At 42.7% G+C, this 20,537-nt stretch overlaps 1 protein-coding gene across 4 annotated transcripts in view; it reads left to right on the forward strand.

The window, feature by feature from the left end:
- tjp2b (tight junction protein 2b (zona occludens 2)) overlaps positions 1-20,537 on the forward strand; it is a 302,522-nt gene that overhangs the window by 41,346 nt on the left and 240,639 nt on the right. The window lies entirely within an intron of this gene.

The raw sequence follows: 20,537 nt of genomic DNA on the forward strand, positions 1-20,537 counted from the left end.
AAACATCATACAATGACGGAAAGACCTGTGTGTTGTCCTTGTTAATGCAGACAGAGAAGAGCTCCAACATCTTAATCATAGCATCAACTTTGTCCCGCACATTGAATATAGTTGCGGAGAGTCCCTGTAATCCTAGATTCAGATCATTCAGGCGAGAAAAAACATCACCCAAATGTATAGCCCCGTTGGAACATATAAATGGACTGTGAAAATGTGAAGAAAAAAAATAATATATTTTTAAATGCGAATCACATTTATATTTGGTGTTGTACAACAGTTTGGGAATAGCTGACCTACACTGATTGAAGTGGATTTAACAGGTGACATCAATACCTAACCAGAAACCGTGGATGTGTACTGGCGGCAGAGAAGTCTGGCGCAGGAGAGCAAAAACTGATTTACAACGTTGTCGTTTAATATCCATAAACCACCGTCAACAGAACAATACAATAAATGGGTCAAACCAAACCCGGTAAATACCAGCATAACGTGCATAAGCACTACAAGAAACAATTACCGACAAGGACATGAGGGGGAACAGAGGGTTAAATACACAACATGTAATTGATGGAATTGGAAGCAGGTGTGATGGAAGACAAGACAAAACCAATGGAAAATGGAAAGTGGATCAGAGATGGCTAGAAGGTTGGTGACTTCGACCGCCAAACCCCGCCCGAACAAGGAGAGGGACCAACTTCGGCGGAAGTTGTGACAGGATGGATGGCGGTATTCGCGCAAAACGGAAAGCCCGAACCACCGCATTTTTCCATTGGAATATCGCTGAATTTAAACAGTGTAGTTATTCCCTCCGCAAGGCAATCAAACAAGTGAAATGCCGGTACAGGGACAAAGTGGAGTCGCAATTCAACAGCGCAGACACGAGACGTATGTGGCAGGGTCTACAGGAAATCACAGACTACAAAAAGAATACCAGCCCCGTCACGGACACAGACGTCACGCTTCCAGACAAACTAAAAACCGTCTTTTCCTGCTTTGAGGATAACACAGTACCACCATCGCGGCCCGCTAACAAGAACTGCGCCGTCCCCCTCTCCTTCTCCGTGGCCGACGTGAGTAAAACATTCAAACGTGTTAATCCTCGCAAGGCTGCTGGCCCAGATTGTTAGATATAATCAGACATATTCAATCTCTCTCTTTCCCAGTCTGCTGTCCCCACATGCTTCAAGATGGCCTCCATTGTTCCTTTATCCAAGAAGGAAAAGATAGCTGAACTAAATGACTACCGTCCCGTAGCACTCACTTCTGTCATCATGAAGTGCTTTGAGAGACTAGTCAAGGATCATATCACCTCCACCTTACCTAACACCCTAGAACCACTTCAGTTTCCATACCGCCCTAACAGGCCCACAGACGATGCAATCGCCATCACACTGCTCACTGCCCTATGCCATCTGGACAAGAGGAATACCTATGTAAGAATGCTGTTCATTGACTACAGCTCAGCATTCAACACCATAATACCCTCCAAGCTCATCATCAAGCTGGAGGCTCTGGGCCTCAACACCGCCGTGTACAATTGGGTCCTGGACTTTGACGGGCCACCCCCAGGTGGTGAAGGTAGGAAACAACATCTCCACCTCGCTGACCCTCAACACTGGGGCCCCACAAGGGTGCGTGCTCAGCCCCCTCCTGTACTCCCTGTTCACCCACGACTGCGTTGCCATGCATGCCTCCAACTCAATCATCAAGTTTGCAGACGACACAACAGTAGTGGGCTTGATTAACAACAACGACGAGACAGCCTACAGGGAGGTAGGTGATGGCACTCGGAGTGTGGTGTCAGGAAAACAACCTCTCACTCAACGTCAACAAAACAAAGGAGATGATCGTGGACTTCAGGAAACAGCAGAGGGAGCACCCCCCTATCCACATTGAAGGGACAGCAGTGGAGAAAGGGGAACGTTTTAAGTTCCTCGGCGTACACATCAACGACAAACTTAAATGGTCCACCCATGTGATACAGTGCCTCTTCAACCACAGGAGGCTGAAGAAATGTGGCTTGTCACCTAAAACCCTGACTAACTTTTGTAGATCCACAAATGAGAGCATCCAGTCGGGCTGTATCTCAGCCTGGTATGGCAACTGCTCCACCCTCAACCACAAGGCTCTCCAGAGGGTAAGTGTGGTCTGCACAAGGCATCACCGGGGGCAAACTACCTGCCCTCCATGACACCTACACCACCCGATGTCACAGGAAGGCTAAAAAGATCATCAAGGACAACAACCACCCAAGCCACGGCCTGTTCACACCGCTATCATCCAGAAGGCGAGGTCAGTACAGGTACATCAAAACTGGGACTGAGAGACTGAAAAACAGCTTCTATCTCAAGGTCATCAGACTGTTAAACAGCAATCACTAACTCAGAGAGGCTGCTGCCTACATGGAGACCCAATCACTGGCCACTTTAACAAATGGATCACTAGTCACTTTAGGCAAGGTGCAATAGATGATTTAAAATACAGTATATACATATGATATGAGTAATGTAAGATATGTAAACATTATTAAAGTGGCATTATTTACATTTACATTTTCATTCACGTCATTTAGCAGACGCTCTTATCCAGAGAGACTTACAAATTGGTGCATTCACCTTAGGATATCCAGTGGAACAACCACTTTACAATAGTACATCTATATCTTTTTTGGGGGGAGGGTAGGGGGGGTGGTTAGAAGGATTACTTAATCCTATCCCAAGGAATACCTGGGACATCACTTGTTAGATATTACTGCACTGTCGGAACCAGAAGCACAAGCATTTTGCTACACTCGCATTAACATCTGCAAACCATGTGTATGTGACCAATACAATTTGATTTGATTTGATTGGAACAATAAGGGATCCTAGCTTTCACTTGGTCAGCAAAACATTTTTTACACTCTATTTTTATACTGAACATAAATATAAATGCAACATGCAAACATTTCAAAGATTTTACTGAGCTACAGTTTATAAAAGGAAATCAGTCAATTAAAAAAATATATTTTAGCCATCATTTATGGATTTCTCATGACTGGGCAGGGGTGCAGCCATAGGAGGGCACAAGCCCACTCACTGGGGAGCCAGGCCCACCCACTGGGGAGCCAGGCCCAACCACTGGGGAGCCAGGCCCACCCACTGGGGAGCCAGGCCCACCCACTGGGGAGCCAGGCCCACCCACTGGGGATCCAGGCCCACCCACTGGGGAGCCAGGCCCACCCACTGGGGATCCAGGCCCACCCACTGGGGAGCCAGGCCCACCCACTGGGGAGCCAGGCCCACCCACTGGGGAGCCAGGCCCAGCTAATCAGAATGAGTTTTTCCTCACAAAAGCGCTTTATTACAGACAGAAATATGCTATCAAATCCCATTGAGAGCACACGTCATTGATAGAAAAACTTGAATTTTTGCATCCTTTCCTAAATTAGCCATGGAAGGTGATAGGGATTTGGACTTGTGGTTTTACTTAATTCTCCGTACAATAATTATAATGACGATTCTGATCCAACCATTAATTCTGTAATGCGTCTGTGTGTAGCTGGTGTAGAGGAATCAGACGCAGGACAGCAGATAGGAGCAATCAACGTAATTTACTCAAAAGATACAAAATTACAATGCAGAAAATTCGAGCCCACAATAACGGACCTCATTCCAAAAACCAATCACTCACAAACAAACATGGGTGAACAGAGGGTTAAATAATGAACAAGTAATTGTGGGATTGAAACCAGGTGTGTAAGACAAGACAAAACAAATGGAAAATGAAAAGTGGATCGGCGGTAGCTAGAAGGCCGGTGACGTCGACCGCCGAACGCCGCCCGAACGAGAAGAGGGACCGACTTCGGCGGAAGTCGTGACAAGTTCATACGTTGTTGTGCCCCTGACCTGAGAGGACGGAAGTTCAATATGTAGCTAGATGTAGAAGGCTAATGTTAACTAGCTAACGTGGCACCACTAAACATACGAGAGCTGCTGCCTCCACCACGCAAACTTTGGAAACCACCCGAGTAAATGGAGTGTGTGTGTGTGTGTGTGTGTGTGTGTGTGTGTGTGTGTGTGTGTGTGTGTGTGTGTGTGTGTGTGTGTGTGTGTGTGTGTGTGTGTGTGTGTGTGTGTGTGTGTGTGTGCGCGCATGTATGTGTGTGACATCTAGTATTTATCTGTGTATGTTGAGGCAAAAAGAGGAAGAGATCTTTGAGACATGAGACTTGAATCTAAACAGTTTGTAATTTTATTGATGTCAAAAGTTTCTTAGATACAGTTTGAAATGTATATTTTCTGAGAACTCTTTAATTATTAGATTTAGGAATTAAATGCATTAGATTCAATTAGATAAGGCTATCATACATATTTATTATACATATTTACATATTTCTAAAAGAGTTTAACTCTTAAGTAAGTTATGCTTTATAATTAATTATTTAGATGTGAGGGATGCAATGAATACATTCCAAACTATCAAACAGAAAATCAAATACACTGAACTGAAATATAACATGCAACAATTTCAAAGATTTTACTGAGTTACAGTTCATATAAGGAAATCAGTCAATTGAAATAAATAAATTAGGCCCTAATCTATGGATTTGTCATGACTGGGAATACAGATATGCATCTGTTGGTCACATTAAAAAAAGGTAGGGGTGTGGATCAGAAAACCAGTCAGTATCTGGTGTGACCACCACAGCGTGACACATCTCCTGGAACACACGTCCGTCCAGAGCATTCCAAACATGCTCATTGGGTGACATGTCTGGTGAGTATGCAGGCCATGGAAGAACTGGGACATTTTCATCTTCCATGAATTGTATACAGATCCTTGTGACATGGGGCTGCGCATTATCATGCTGAAACATGAGGTGACGGCAGCAGATGAATGGCACGACAGTTGGCCTCGGGATCTCGTCCAGTAATCGCTGTCCTGGTGAGTAATCGCTGTCCTGATATCTAGAAGCTCCTTTCGGTCATAAGAGATGGTGGCAGAAACATTATGTACAAAATAAGATACAAATAACATGAAAAAATGTTGATAAAATATACCCATACCATAACCTCACCGCCACCACGGGCAACTGTTCATAATGTTAACATCAGCAAACCTCTCACCCACACGACGACATACACGCTGTCTGCCATCTGCCCGGTACAGTTTAAACCAGGAATCATCCATAAAGAGCACACCAGTGGCCATCGAAGGTGAGCATTTGCCCACTGAAGTCTGTTACTACGCGTAACTGCGGTCAGGTCAAGACCCTCGTGAGGACGACAGACAACAAACACAATTGCATTTTATCTATGGCAATTTCAATTCACAGAGATACTGTGATGAGATCCTGAGGCCCATTGTCGTGCCCTTCATCCGCCACCATCACCTCGTGTTTCAGCATGATAATGCACGGTCCCATGTCGCAAGGATCTCTGGAAAGATATAAAGCGTCGGCCAGCAGAGAGTTGGGATGCTGAAAGATGTAGAGCGTCGGCCAGCAGGGAGTTGGGATGCTGAAAGATGTAGAGCGTCATTCAGCAGGGAGTTGGGATGCTGAAAGATGTAGAGCGTCGGCCAGCAGGGAGTTGGGATGCTGAAAGATGTAGAGCGTCATTCAGCAGGGAGTTGGGATGCTGAAAGATGTAGAGCGTCATTCAGCAGTGAGTTGGGATGCTGAAAGATGTAGAGCATCGGCCAGCAGTGAGTTGGGATGCTGAAAGATGTAGAGCGTCGGCCAGCAGTGAGTTGGGATGCTGAAAGATGTAGAGCGTTGGCCAGCAGTGAGTTGGGATGCTGAAAGATATAAAGCGTCGGCCAGCAGTGAGTTGGGATGCTGAACGATATAAAGCGTCGGCCAGCAGGGAGTTGGGATGCTGAAAGATATAGAGCGTCGGCCAGCAGTGAGGGGGATGCTGAAGGATGTAGAGCGTCGGCCAGCAGTGAGTTGGGATGCTGAAAGATGAAGAGCGTCGGCCAGCAGTGAGTTGGGATGCTGAAAGATATAGAATGTCGGCCAGCAGTGAGTTGGGATGCTGAAAGATGTAGAGCGTCGGCCAGCAGTGAGGGGGATGCTGAAAGATATAGAGCGTCGGCCAGCAGTGAGTTGGGATGCTGAAAGATATAGAGCGTCGGCCAGCAGTGAGTTGGGATGCTGAAAGATGTAGAGCGTCGGCCAGCAGGGAGTTGGGATGCTGAAAGATATAGAGCGTCGGCCAGCAGTGAGTTGGGATGCTGAAAGATGTAGAGCGTTGGCCAGCAGTGAGTTGGGATGCTGAAAGATATAAAGCGTCGGCCAGCAGTGAGTTGGGATGCTGAACGATATAAAGCGTCGGCCAGCAGGGAGTTGGGATGCTGAAAGATATAGAGCGTCGGCCAGCAGTGAGGGGGATGCTGAAGGATGTAGAGCGTCGGCCAGCAGTGAGTTGGGATGCTGAAAGATGAAGAGCGTCGGCCAGCAGTGAGTTGGGATGCTGAAAGATATAGAATGTCGGCCAGCAGTGAGTTGGGATGCTGAAAGATGTAGAGCGTCGGCCAGCAGTGAGGGGGATGCTGAAAGATATAGAGCGTCGGCCAGCAGTGAGTTGGGATGCTGAAAGATATAGAGCGTCGGCCAGCAGTGAGTTGGGATGCTGAAAGATGTAGAGCGTCGGCCAGCAGGGAGTTGGGATGCTGAAAGATATAGAGCGTCGGCCAGCAGTGAGTTGGGATGCTGAAAGATGTAGAGCGTCGGCCAGCAGTGAGTTGGGATGCTGAACCCTGTAAAGAGAGGTTGAGCAGGTCATACCTCAGATACAGAAGGTCATAGCCCTGTAACCTAGTCCCCTCTCTCTCACTGGGACTCCCCTGAACACGAACCACACACACACACACACACACACACACACACACACACACACACACACACACACACACACACACACACACACACACACACACACACACCTTCCTAACAATGTGTCCCCAGATAGCAGCAGTGGGCAAATGACATTACCGATCCGTAGAACAGCTGATTAATGAATCCAATGGAACAGCTGAATTTATAACCACCTGGGTTGTATGTAGAAAACATGTATAATGTATGCATGAGCGTGTGCGTGTTTAAATGAGCGTGTGTGTGTATGCATTACTTTGATTCTAATACATTGAGTAAATAACTGGTGAATAAATGATTCTCCACGTGTACACTGTTAAAATGATAGTGCTCTGTAACACTTAAACTAGTGTCAACGGAGCTGCCACCAACTTAAAGGAGAACAAAACCTTAACTTCTCTGGACTATTGAAACACGTGGTTGTCAGGGTATTGGGGCAGATTTAAGGTGTTATGACATCACATATTCAAAAGGTTAAGAATGCTATTCTGGTGTTTTAAATCCCGTGCAGCATTAGATCCCTTCTCTTTTGGTCTAGTTTCCTCGCTCTCAAGCTCCTAAACATTATTCTGGTGTTTTAAATCCCGTGCAGCGTTAGATCCCTTCTCTTTTGGTCTAGTTTCCTCGCTCTCAAGCTCCTAAACATTATTCTGGTGTTTTAAATCCCGTGCAGCGTTAGATCCCTTCTCTTTTGGCCTAGTTTCCTCGCTCTCAAGCTCCTAAACATTATTCTGGTGTTTTAAATCCCGTGCAGCGTTAGATCCCTTCTCTTTTGGCCTAGTTTCCTCGCTCTCAAGCTCCTAAACATTATTCTGGTGTTTTAAATCCCGTGCAGCGTTAGATCCCTTCTCTTTTGGCCTAGTTTCCTCTCTCTCAAGCTCCTAAACATTATTCTGGTGTTTTAAATCCTGTCCAGTGGCTGTTAGATCCTTTCTTCTGGAGTTTTCCAAATATGGGAGTCTCTCCTGCTCTTGTATGGTGTTTTTATAAACGCCTCGGTAATTCCAAAAGGTCAAAGGTACAGTATTATGCTCAAACAAAAGACACTAGAAAATATAGTTTTGTGAAAATACTAATTCATTCGTTTTTCCAGGATAATAATTGAGTACAAAATTACTTTTTCAAAACATGATTGAAGCTTCACATGCTTTCTTTTATTTGCAAAAGATGAAATGACAATGAAACATTAACAGGTTTGTCACATTTTTATATTCATAAAGACAGTTCAAAGATCTAAGGTATTTATTAGGAATACTGTGTTACACGTGTAGTGCTGTATTTTTCGTGGCGTCATTACGTCATCTACCTACGTTATATAGGTATGCACGTCATCTACCTACGTTATATAGGTATGCACGTCAGCTTTGACATTACGTCATCTACCTACGTTATATAGGTATGCACGTCATCTACCTACGTTATATAGGTATGCACGTCATCTACCTACGTTATATAGGTATGCACGTCATCTACCTACGTTATATAGGTATGCACGTCATCTACCTACGTTATATAGGTATGCACGTCATCTACCTACGTTATATAGGTATGCATGTCATCTACCTACGTTATATAGGTATGCACGTCATCTACCTACGTTATATAGGTATGCATGTCATCTACCTACGTTATATAGGTATGCATGTCATCTACCTATGTTATATAGGTATGCACGCCAGCTTTGACATTACGTCATCTACCTACGTTATATAGGTATGCACGCCAGCTTTGACATTACGTCATCTACCTACGTTATATAGGTATGCACGTCATCTACCTACGTTATATAGGTATGCACGTCAGCTTTGACATTACGTCATCTACCTACGTTATATAGGTATGCACGCCAGCTTTGACATTACGTAATTTACCTACATTATATAGGTATGTATGTCATCTACCTACGTTATATAGGTATGCACGTCAGCTTTGCCATTACGTCATCTACCTACGTTATATAGGTATGCACGCCAGCTTTGACATTACGTCATCTACCTACGTTATATAGGTATGCACGTCAGCTTTGATTGGGCCGATGCCGATGTTGGCATTTTTAGCTAATATCGGCCGATTCCGATATGCTCACCGATATATCGTGCATCCCTAGTATTTATATTATTCTTTTAAATCAACAGAAATTTGACATATTTCACATTCATGGGAAAAAAAATACAGGCAATGACTGCTAACGTTAGCAGTAGCGCTTGTACAAACTTTCAGTGCGATCCACCAGTCATCCATTATGCTGATGTCCTGACCTGAGTATTTATATGTAAATGAAACCTACAACAATTTCAATGATTTAACTGAGTTACAGTTCATATAAGGAAATCAGTCAATTGAAATAAATAAATTAGGCCCTAATCTATGGATTTCACATTGCTGGGCAGGAGTGCAGCAATGGGTGGGCCTGGCTCCCAAGTGGGTGGGCCTATGCCCTCCAGGAGAACCAGACCCAGCCAATCAGAATGAGTTTTTCCCCATAAAGGTCTTTATTACAGACAGAAATACTCCTCAGTTTCATCAGCTGTTCAGGTGGCTGGTCTCAGACGATCTCGCAGGTGAAGAAGCCGGAAGTGGAGGTCCTGGGTTGGCGTGGTTACACGTGGTCTGCGGTTGTGAGGCCGGTTAAATGTACTGCCAAATTCTCTAAAACGACATTGGAGGCGGCTTATGGTAGAGAAATGAATGCTCCCTCAGAACTTGAGACATCTGTTGCATTGTGTGACAAAACTGCACATTTTAGAGTGGCCTTTTATTGTCCCCAGCACAAGGTGCATCTGTGTAATGATCATGTTGTTTAATCAGCTTCTTGATATACCACATGGATTATCTTGGCAAAGGAGAAATGCTCACTAACTGGGATGTAAACAAATTTGTGCACAACATTTGAGAGAAATAAGGTTTTTGTGGGTATGGAACATTTCTGTGACCTTTTATTTCTGCTCATGAAACATGTGACCAAAACTTTACATGTTGCGTTTATATTTCTGGTCAGTATATATTCAGATACATGGCATGGAAGGTTGTTCAGATGGATTGAATCACAGTTGAGTTAAGTTAGATGATATGATTGACAGTTCTGTTTGCATTCGTCTGACCCTTGGCTTTGGTTAGGATTGGCCAGCTGCTGGGTAACGTAGTATCTCGGGGAGACAGAAATAGCAAATAATAACAAACTATATCGCATAATTCAGTTTTTAACAGCTTTAATGATAATACATTGCAATATGAATACAATTATAGCAATACCAATATGCTAAATGCATATACGTGATTAAGCTATGCAAATATAGCAACAAGACAACAATATGAATGTCAAAAGTTGGATGCAATAACGTGTGTTGTGGTAGGCTAAAGCTGGAGCAGACTAAAATGGCAGTGGCTATATAGTGTAGCATACAGTGGCTATATAGTGTAGCATACAGTGGCTATATAGCGTAGCATACAGTGGCTATATAGCGTAGCATACAGTGGCTATATAGTGTAGCATACAGTGGCTATATAGCGTAGCATACAGTGGCTATATAGCGTAGCATACAGTGGCTATATAGCGTAGCATACAGTGGCTAAATAGCGTAGCATATATCATGTTGAGTGTACATCAAAAAGTAGCTAAAACTCATTAAGCTAGTAGACAAACAACAAATGCAGGCCCTCATTTGCATAAGTGCAGGGAATGGTGCAAACAATGACGTGTGAATTAACTACTTGTAGAATCTAGAAAACTGATCAATGAATCAAAATGGCAGATTTGCCTGTTTTTATACTTGACCATAGAGTTTGCTAGAGGGTACACCTGCCACTAAATGCCTCAGAATGGTGGAATTCGGAACAGTACAGGAGCACAATGTTAGATTCACATTTTGACTTTAATCTAAACTTTTGTCTTCTGAAATGAAGGTATGAAAAAATAAAGGTGGAATTTCACAAAACAATACAAAATTCTCCCCAGGCATATTCAAGTTGATTTAACGTGACCTTTTTTTGACTGTAGTAAAAATTTTATTGAGTCCATGTTAAGTCTACTTATCTCAAGTCTGAATCGGGCCCCATGCGCTCAGTGTAACAAGAGTGGTTCAGCACAACAGTTAAGTCCTGAAGACTGGCTGAGTGGACTAAGGCAGTGTTTTGAGAAGCAGGAGACTTGGGTTCACATCCACCTTCTCACATGAATACTGGCAATGAAGGTCCCCTTTATACATGTTACATTACATTACATTTAAGTCATTTAGCAGGCGCTCTTATCCAGAGCGACTTACAAAATGGTGCATTCACCTTATGATATCCAGTGGAACAACCACTTTACAATAGTGCATCTAAATCTTTTAAGGGGGGGGTAGAAGGATTACTTTATCCTATCCTAGGTATTCCTTAAAGAGGTGGGGTTTCAGGTGTCTCCGGAAGGTGGTGATTGACTCCGCTGTCCTGGCGTCGTGAGGGAGCTTGTTCCACCATTGGGGTGCCAGAGCAGCGAACAGTTTTGACTGGGATGTTACCTCTGCTATAGCTTACACACAGCCCTAAACATTTTGATTGTAACGTTATTTATAGTCTCACAAAGTTGCCTGGCAACTGTAGTCTATAATTAGTGCCAAAGTCGACCCTAGGAAATGTATTAAATTCCCAATGTCTTCTTTTAAATGTTAATCAAAATATTGACTGAAAATTATTCAATCAATATTTATAATCAATTAATATTTATGCTATAATCCATTGGTAATTGAAATCATTTTGATGATATGAGAGACAATCTGACAAAACCTTATTATTGTTGTTTCGATGCTGCCTTGTACATGCACTGAAACACCAACAAATGCTTTCACAACACACAGTGATTCAGACTGAAGAACCATTTAAGGGTGTTTCAGAGTACTTCCATTCTGTTTGGAAATCCATTCAGAGTATCAGAACACATCCATTGAGTTTACATTCAAACACCCTCCAGATCTCAGCTTAATGTTCATGGTTTCACTATACAATGATGGTGTTCTAAGTCTTTCTATTTCAACAGACACCCTACCCTGCATGCTTATTCTCTCCTGAAGTGTGTGTGTGTGTGTGTGTGTGTGTGTGTGTGTGTGTGTGTGTGTGTGTGTGTGTGTGTGTGTGTGTGTGTGTGTGTGTGTGTGTGTGTGTGTGTGTGTGTGTGTGTGTGTGTGTGTGTGTGTGTGTGTGTGTGCGGGGGTGGGGGGCTCGCTGTTCCTTCTTGGAATGCACCTGTTGTCTTTGTCAAAGCATGCCAGAGGTGTGAGAGGTCCTGCAGCAGACGCACAAGCAGCCTCTCCTCCTTTCTCTCCCTCCTCCCTCTCTCTCTCTCTCCATCTCTCTCAGACTGCTTGGCACTCCGCTCTGTGAACAACTCTCTGTGAGAGCCCACACCTCGCCTCTCTCTTTCTTTCTCTCTCCCTTACTCTTCCTGCCTCTATATTTCTCTCTCTCTCTCTCTCCATCTCCATCACCCTCTCCTCCTCTGTGCTGTGCGGTGTGTTATTCCTGTGTCAGACAGTGTCACCATGCGTCTGGGAATCACCTCCATAATTTCGGATATACTCAGCACCTCCGGTAACATCTGCCTCTGCTGGGCGGACGGCAAGGTAGACCTGACTTCTTTCTATCTCTCTGGCTCTGCTCTGTCTGGAGCAAGGTAGACTCTCTCTCTCTCTCTCTCTCTCTCTCTCTCTCTCTCTCTCTCTCTCTCTCTCTGTCTCTCTCTCTCTCTCTCTCTCTCTCTCTCTCTCTCTTCATCTCTCTCCATCCCTCTCCCTCCCTCTCCCTCTCTGTCTCTGCTGGGTGGAGGGCAAGGTAGATTATTTCTCTCCATCCCTCTCCCTCCCTCTCCCTCTCTGTCTCTGCTGGGTGGAGGGCAAGGTAGATTCCTTCTCTTTCTCTCTGTCTTTGCTCTGTCTGTAGCAGGACTCCACATCCACTGAGGAAAGACAGACTGTTCTGTGGAGGGAGCATGCATGACTTTACTGTGTACTGCATAGACTCTGCTCTCTTTCTTAGTGTGTGTGTGTGTGTGTGTGTGTGTGTGTGTGTGTGTGTGTGTGTGTGTGTGTGTGTGTGTGTGTGTGTGTGTGTGTGTGTGTGTGTGTGTGTGTGTGTGTGTGTGTGTGTGTGTGTGTGTGTGTGTGTGTGTGTGTTGTTTTTGATCATTGTACAGGCCAGGGTTGCTGTTGTTGTACAGGTGAAATTTGCTCTGTGTTTGTGTTTCCGTAAAGGTGTGTGTTGAGGGGTAAGTCTTTTAGACTGTTTTCTAAAACGGTATGGGCTGGGTTTGTGTCTGTGTAAGTAAAGGTTTGTAAGAGAGAAACATGTGAAAGCTTTATTTTGTATGTGTGGCAGCATAAGAGTGAAGTGAACATAAAGTGATGTCAGCTTTTTAAAGCTGTGTTATTGGTTTAGACTGTCTCTCTCGAAGAAGAAGAAGAAGAAGAAGAAAAGCGTTGTTTTTGAAGGGGACACAGGGGATCTGGAGGGAGAGGATGTGGCCTTTACTACTGAGAGGCTGGAAGTTCATATTTCAGTGGTTCTGACACCATGCTCCTTGATATTTTGCTCAAATAGTTTGTTGTGCGTGGTGTGTGGTGTGTGTGTGTGGTGTGTGTGGTGTGTGTGTGTGGTGTGTGTGGTGTGTGTGGTGTGTGTGTGTGTGGTGTGTGGTGCGTGGTGTGTGTGGTGTGTGGGTGTGCGTGGTGTGTGTGGTGTGTGTGGTGTGTGTGGTGTGTGTGGTGGTGTGTGGTGAGTGATGTGTGTGGTGCGTGGTGCTTGGTGTGTGTGGTGTGTGGGTGTGTGGTGTGTGTGGTGTGTGGTGTGTGTGGTGTGTGGGTGTGTGGTGTGTGGGTGTGTGGTGTGTGGGTGTGTGTGGTGTGTGGGTGTGTGGGTGTGTGGTGTGTGGTGTGTGTGGTGCGTGGTGCGTGGTGTGTGTGGTGTGTGGGTGTGTGTGGTGTGTGTGGTGCGTGGTATGTGGGTGTGTGGTGTGTGTGGTGTGTGAGATTGATGGATATGTCGGGGGACTGGAGCGGTATTAGATTCAGTGTTGGGCGTCGACAGGGAGTGCAGGGCTGCTGATGATTTGTTTAAGTCTTCAGCATCTCTCACCGTATATCTCTCACCGTACATATCTCTCACAGTTTCTCTCTCACGTCTCTCTCCCCGTCTCTCTCTCTCACATCTCTCTCACCGTATATCTTTCTCATGTCTCTTTCACGTCTCTCTCACTGTATTTCTCTCTTACCATCTCACTCTCTCTCACGTCTCTCTCACCGTATCTCTCACATCTCTCACCGTATCTCTCGCTCACCGTCTCTCTCACGTCTCTCTCACTGTATCTCTCTCTTACTATCTCTCTCTCTCACGTCTCTCTCACTGTATCTCTTACTATCTCTCTCTCTCAAGTCTCTCAATTCAAAGGGCTTTTATTGGCATGGGAAAAGTGTTTACATTACCAAAGCAAGTGAAAATAAACAATAAACAAAAGTGAGAAGACACAACATCAACAAAACCACTATTAGAATTGAACAGTAAATATTGCACTCAATAAGGTTTCAAAAAGATAAAGACATTTGAAGTGTTATATTATCAGCTATGTACAGTGTTGTAGTAATGTGCAAATAGTAGTATGAATAGTAAGGAAAGATAAATAAACAGACAAATATAGATGGTATTTATAATGTTGTTTGTGTTCCACTAGTTGCCCTTTTGTCATGGTAATGGCCCACAAATCTTGCTCCTGTGATGGCACACTGCGGTATTTCACCTAACAGATATGGGAGTTTATCAATGTTTGATTTGTTTTCAAATTCTTTGTGGGTCTGTGTGATCTGTGGCAAATATGTCTCTCTAATGTGGTCATACATTTGGCAGGAGGTTAGGAAGTGCAGCTCAGTTTCCATCTCATTTTGTGGGCAGTGGGCCCATAGCCTGTCTTCTCTTGAGAGGCTATGCTCAGTTAATCGGTACATAGTAATGTATTTTCTTAATTTTGGGTCTCTCTCCTGTCTCTCTCCCCGTCTCTCTCTCCATCTCTCTCTCACCGTCTTTTTCCCCCATCTCTCTCTCTCCGTCTCTCTTTCCGTCTCTCTCTCTGTCTCTCTGTTTGTCTGTATCTCTCTCTCTCCGTCTCTCTCTCTATCCACCTCTCTCTCTCTCTCTGTCTGTATCTCTCCCTCTCCGTCTCTCTCTGTCTCTCTGTCTGTCTGTATCTCTCTCTCTCTCCGTCTCTCTTTCCGTCTCTCTCTCTGTCTCTCTGTCTCTCTCTCTCTCCGTCTCTCTATCCGTCTCTCTCTCTCTGTCTCTCTGTCTGTCTGTCTCTCTCTCTCCTCATCTCTTGCTTTATCTCTCTTTGACCTTACTGAGGTAAAACCTGACTGATACGTCACTACTAACAGGCCAATTTAACATAAAACATTTAGACAAATCTATCTGCTTAACGTCTACAAAGTTATGATATTTTAATATACGATAGCTTATCTGTGAAGTTATTATATTTCACATGCTGCCCCATACAGTGAGGGAAAAAAGTATTTGATCCCCTGCTGATTTTGTATGTTTGCCCACTGACAAAGAAATGATCAGTCTATAATTTTAATGGTAGGTTTATTTGAACAGTGAGAGACAGAATAACAACAAAAAAATCCGTAAAAACGCATGTCAAAAATTTTATAAATTGATTTGCATTTTAATGAGGGAAATAAGAATTTGACCCCCTCCCAGTCCGAAAGATTTCTGGCTCCCAGGTGTCTTTTATACAGGTAACAAGCTGAGATTAGGAGCACACTCTTAAAGGAAGTGCTCCTAATCTCAGTTTGTTACCTGTATAAAAGACACCTGTCCACAGAAGCAATCAATCAATCAGATTCCAAACTCTCCACCATGGCCAAGACCAAAGAGCTCTCCAAGGATGTCAGGGACAAGATTGTAGACCTACACAAGGTTGGAATGGGCAACAAGACCATCACCAAGCAGCTTGGTGAGAAGGTGACAACAGTTGGTACGATTATTCGCAAATGGAAGAAACACAAAAGAACTGTCAATCTCCTTTGGCCTGGGGCTCCATGCAAGATCTCACCTCGTGGAGTTGCAATGATCATGAGAACGGTGAGGAATCAGCCCAGAACTACACGGGAGAATCTTGTCAATGATCTCAAGGCAGCTGGGACCATAGTCATCAAGAAAACCATTGGTAACACACTACGCCGTGAAGGACTGAAATCCTGCAGCGCCCGCAAGGTCCCCCTGCTCAAGAAAGCACATATACATGCTCGTCTGAACTTTGCCAATGAACATCTGAATGATTCAGAGGACAACTGGGTGAAAGTGTTGTGGTCAGATGAGACCAAAATTGAGCTCTTTGGCATCAACTCAACTCGCCGTGTTTGGAGGAGGAGGAATGCTGCCTATGACCCCAAGAACACCATCCCCACCGTCAAACATGGAGGTGGAAACATTATGCTTTGGGGGTGTTTTTCTGCTAAGGGGACAGGACAACTTCACCGCATCAAAGGGATGATGGACGGGGCCATGTACCGTCAAATCTTGGGTCACAACCTCCTTCCCTCAGCCAGGGCATTGAAAATGTGTCGTGGATGGGTATTCCAGCTTGACAATGACCCAAAACACACGGCCAAGGCAACAAAGGAGTGGCTCAAGAAGAAGCACATTAACCTCTATGGGCTAGGTGGGACGCTAGCGTCCCCCCCGTGGTGCACTCCATCAACAGCAGGTGCATTTCAAGAGCGGCAAATTTGAATCCAAATAAATGTCAAAATTCAAATTTTTCAAACATACAACTATTTTACACCCTTTGAAAGATAAACATCTCCTTAATCTAACCACGTTTTACGATTTCAAAAAGGTTTTACGGCGAAAGCATAAATTTAGAGTATGTTAGGACAGTACATTTACAAGAGTTGTGTGTAATGTTTTGTCAATTCAAAGACAGGGTCACCAAAACCATAAAACCAGCTAAAATGATGCACTAACCTTTTACAATCTCCATCAGATGACACTCCTAGGACATTATGTTAGACAATGCATGCATTTTTAGTTCTATCAAGTTCATATTTATATCCAAAAACAGCGTTTTACTATGGCATTGATGTTGAGGAAATCGTTTCCCTCCAATAACCGGCAGTCAAGTCAACACCACAAATTAAATAATTAAAATTAGAAAACATTGGTAAAATATTATATTGTCATTTAAAGAATTATAGATTTACATCTCTTGAACCCAATCAACTTGCCAGATTTAAAAATAACCTTACTGGGAAATCACACTTTGCAATAATCTGAGCACTGCGCCCAGAAAAATACGCGTTGCGATACAGACTAGACGTCATGTTGGGGAGATCTAAAATCGAAAATACTATGTAAATAATCCATTACCTTTGATTCTCTTCATCAGATGTCACTTCCAGGTATCACAGGTCCATAACGAATGTAGTTTTGTTCAAAAAAGCTCATCATTTATGTCCAAAAATCTCCGTCTTGTTAGCACATGATCTAAGCCAGCCGGACTTCTCGTCATGAACGAGGGGAAAAAATATATTTACGTTCGTTCAAACATGTCAAACGTTGTATAGCATAAATCATTAGGGCCTTTTTTAACCAGAACATGAATAATATTCAAGGTGGACGAATGCATACTCTTTTATAACGTATTGGAACGAGGGTACCCAACATGAACTCGCGCGCCAGGTGTCTAATGGGCCATCATCGTTCCATGGCTCTTGTTCGGTCAGATCTCCCTCCAGAAGACTCAAAACACTTTGTAAAGGCTGGTGACATCTAGTGGAAGCAATAGGAAGTGCCAAAATATTCCTCAGCCCCTGTGTTTTTCAATGGGATAGGTTTAAAGGTAATACAACACATCAGGTATCCACTTCCTGTCAGAAAATGTCTCAGGGTTTTGCCTGCCAAATGAGTTCTGTTATACTCACAGACACCATTCAAACAGTTTTAGAAACTTTAGAGTGTTTTCTATCCATATGTAATAAGTATATGCATATTCTAGTTACTGGGTAGGATTAGTAACCAGATTAAATCGGGTACATTTTTTTTATCCAGCCGTGCAAATACTGCCCCCTAGCCCTAACAGGTTAAGGTCCTGGAGTGGCCTAGTCAGTCTCCAGACCTTAATCCCATAGAAAATCTGTGGAGGGAGCTGAAGGTTTGAGTTGCCAAACGTCAGCCTCGAAACCTTAATGACTTGGAGAAGATCTGCAAAGGGGAGTGGGACAAAATCCCTCCTGAGATGTGTGCAAACTTGGTGGCCAACTACAAGAAACATCTGACCTCTGTGATTGCCAACAAGGGTTTTGCCACCAAGTACTAAGTCATGTTTTGCAGAGGGGTCAAATACTTATTTCCCTCATTAAAATGCAAATCATTTTAGAACATTTTTGACATGCATTTTTCTGGATTTTTGTTGTTGTTATTCTGTCTCTCACTGTTCAAATAAACCTACCATTAAAATTATTGACTGATAATTTCTTTGTCAGTGGGCAAACGTACAAAATCAGCAGGGGATCAAATACTTTTTTCCCTCACTGTATGCCTTGAAATTGTGTTATGTTGTTATGTAGACCGATTTCTTTAAAATATTTAAATAAATAAAGCATTTGATTCTTCCGTTCTCTCACCGTTGGAGTATAATTTTACTTCCATTATTTACATTTTACATTTACATTTTAGTCATTTAGCAGACGCTCTTATCCAGAGCGACTTACAGTAGTGAATGCATACATTTCATATAATTATTTTCCTGTGCTGGCCCCCCCGTTAAGTAATATCTTCTTCAATATAAGTGACAAAAATAATATTGTCCAACCCATTGGGTGTCTCACCGCACCCCCATATGCCATGTCTTGAAATATGCAGATAGACAGATTAAAAGTAAATTTACATTGTAAAACTTCTGACGGCCAGCTTTCTACATAACTCTGCCCATAACTTTTGGACTTTATAGCACTCCCAGAAGGCATGAATTATTAAGTAATTGTTAGTTTTACACTTAAGACATGACTCTGCCGTTGTGCTGTAGAATTTGTGAATTTTGTCTTTTATGTTCCAACATTCCCTCCATCAAATAGGATTCCCTCAACATTGCTCTGATTTCCAAAAGCTTTCAGGTCAAAATTTTGTGATATAAAACATTGGTCAATTCAAAATTGCTTTTTGTAAATAATAATGTTATTTCCTATTACCATGTAATTTACGGTTTCTACGCCTTTAGTTTTCCGTGTGGGCCAATTTATCGGTGAATTCCGAAAAGCGAACCAAGGATGTTCCATATGGGTCTACTTTTAGGGAGTGATATTGGTTCTTGTAAAATCCGTTTCATTTTATTTTTATGTGTCCATTGTAAGTGTCTATTTTTAATCAACCCTGTTTGATTAATACGTATCAAGTCTGGGAAGACTTTTACCATTCTGTTGCTTATGAGTTTTGTTCTTATATTATTGTCACAATTTATTCAATTTATGGGTCTGTAATCAGCAGGGGACTCTCCAGATTTTCCTAGATTTAATATAACTGAAATTACTTTTTGATACATGGAATGCGGAAGCACTGAACTGAGTGACGTGTGTTGTCGTTTGAGTAAATAGCGGCACTACTTTGTCCCAGAATATCAAATAACAGTATCTAATCTTTCTTTTTGGATGATTTCAATTATTTTTGTTTTTCTTTTTTATCTGCTGATAGTTGTTTCAGGGTTATTGAGTTGAAGAAGGCTGTAAGATCAGTCCAACTGTTATTTCGTTCTGATTTATATATATTTTCATATAAGCTTTTAAAATAGTTTTTAATAATTTTGTTGTTTATAATTAAAGCATTTGGATCTTTTTAAAACTATATCTGGCTTGTCGTGTATTCGTTTTGTGAGGGCTGTGAGGTGTTTACCAGGTTTTTTTCAAATGTAAAATATTTATTTTTCTTCTATTCCTTGTAAAGATATTTTATGAGCTTTACAGGATTTTATTTTTATGAAATTTTTATTTCTAACTCAGATTTTAACTTTTTAACTTTTTAACTTTGTAAGAGGTTATCATTCCCCTAATGTACGCCTTCAAGGCATCCCAAATTATGTCGGGGGTTGGCCTTTCTCTGTCCTTTATATCTACATCTGTAATGGTAAAGGTCTTTCTTTTTTCATTTATGTATTTAATACATTTTGGGTCTCTGTTCATTCTCCATATTCTTTCACTGAGTGTATTTTCTGTTGGTATAATTAAGCATGATACAGGAGAATGATCTGATATCACTATATCATGGATTTTAGAACCCACAATGTTGTTGAGGTCATTTTTGGAGAGAGACATTTTTTATTCTTGAATAGCTTTTCTTACTTCGAGAATAAAGGAGTAATCTTTTGTTGTTGCGGATAATGATCTTCAGGTGTCCTGTAAAATATTTGTAGAGAAGAAAATCTTCAGCCTCTTTGGAGGCTCCTTGAATTTCCCTTTTTTATTGCTATGTCTGTCTAACTTGCTGAATGCTTGATTTAGGTCACCTGCTAAAATAATAGTTTCTGTCTTGGTTTGCCCCTGGGGGGGATATACAACAAAATTAATGTGTGTTTTTCCCCATGTAGGATACAATTCAACATTTGAAATGTCTTTCTTGGTCCGTGTGCTGGGACATAAGGGAAAAGGGTGTATTCTTATTTATCAGA

Source organism: Salmo salar, chromosome 15 (assembly GCF_965601325.2).
Source record: "Salmo salar chromosome 15, fSalSal1, whole genome shotgun sequence".
In the NCBI taxonomy this organism is placed as follows: domain Eukaryota; kingdom Metazoa; phylum Chordata; class Actinopteri; order Salmoniformes; family Salmonidae; genus Salmo; species Salmo salar.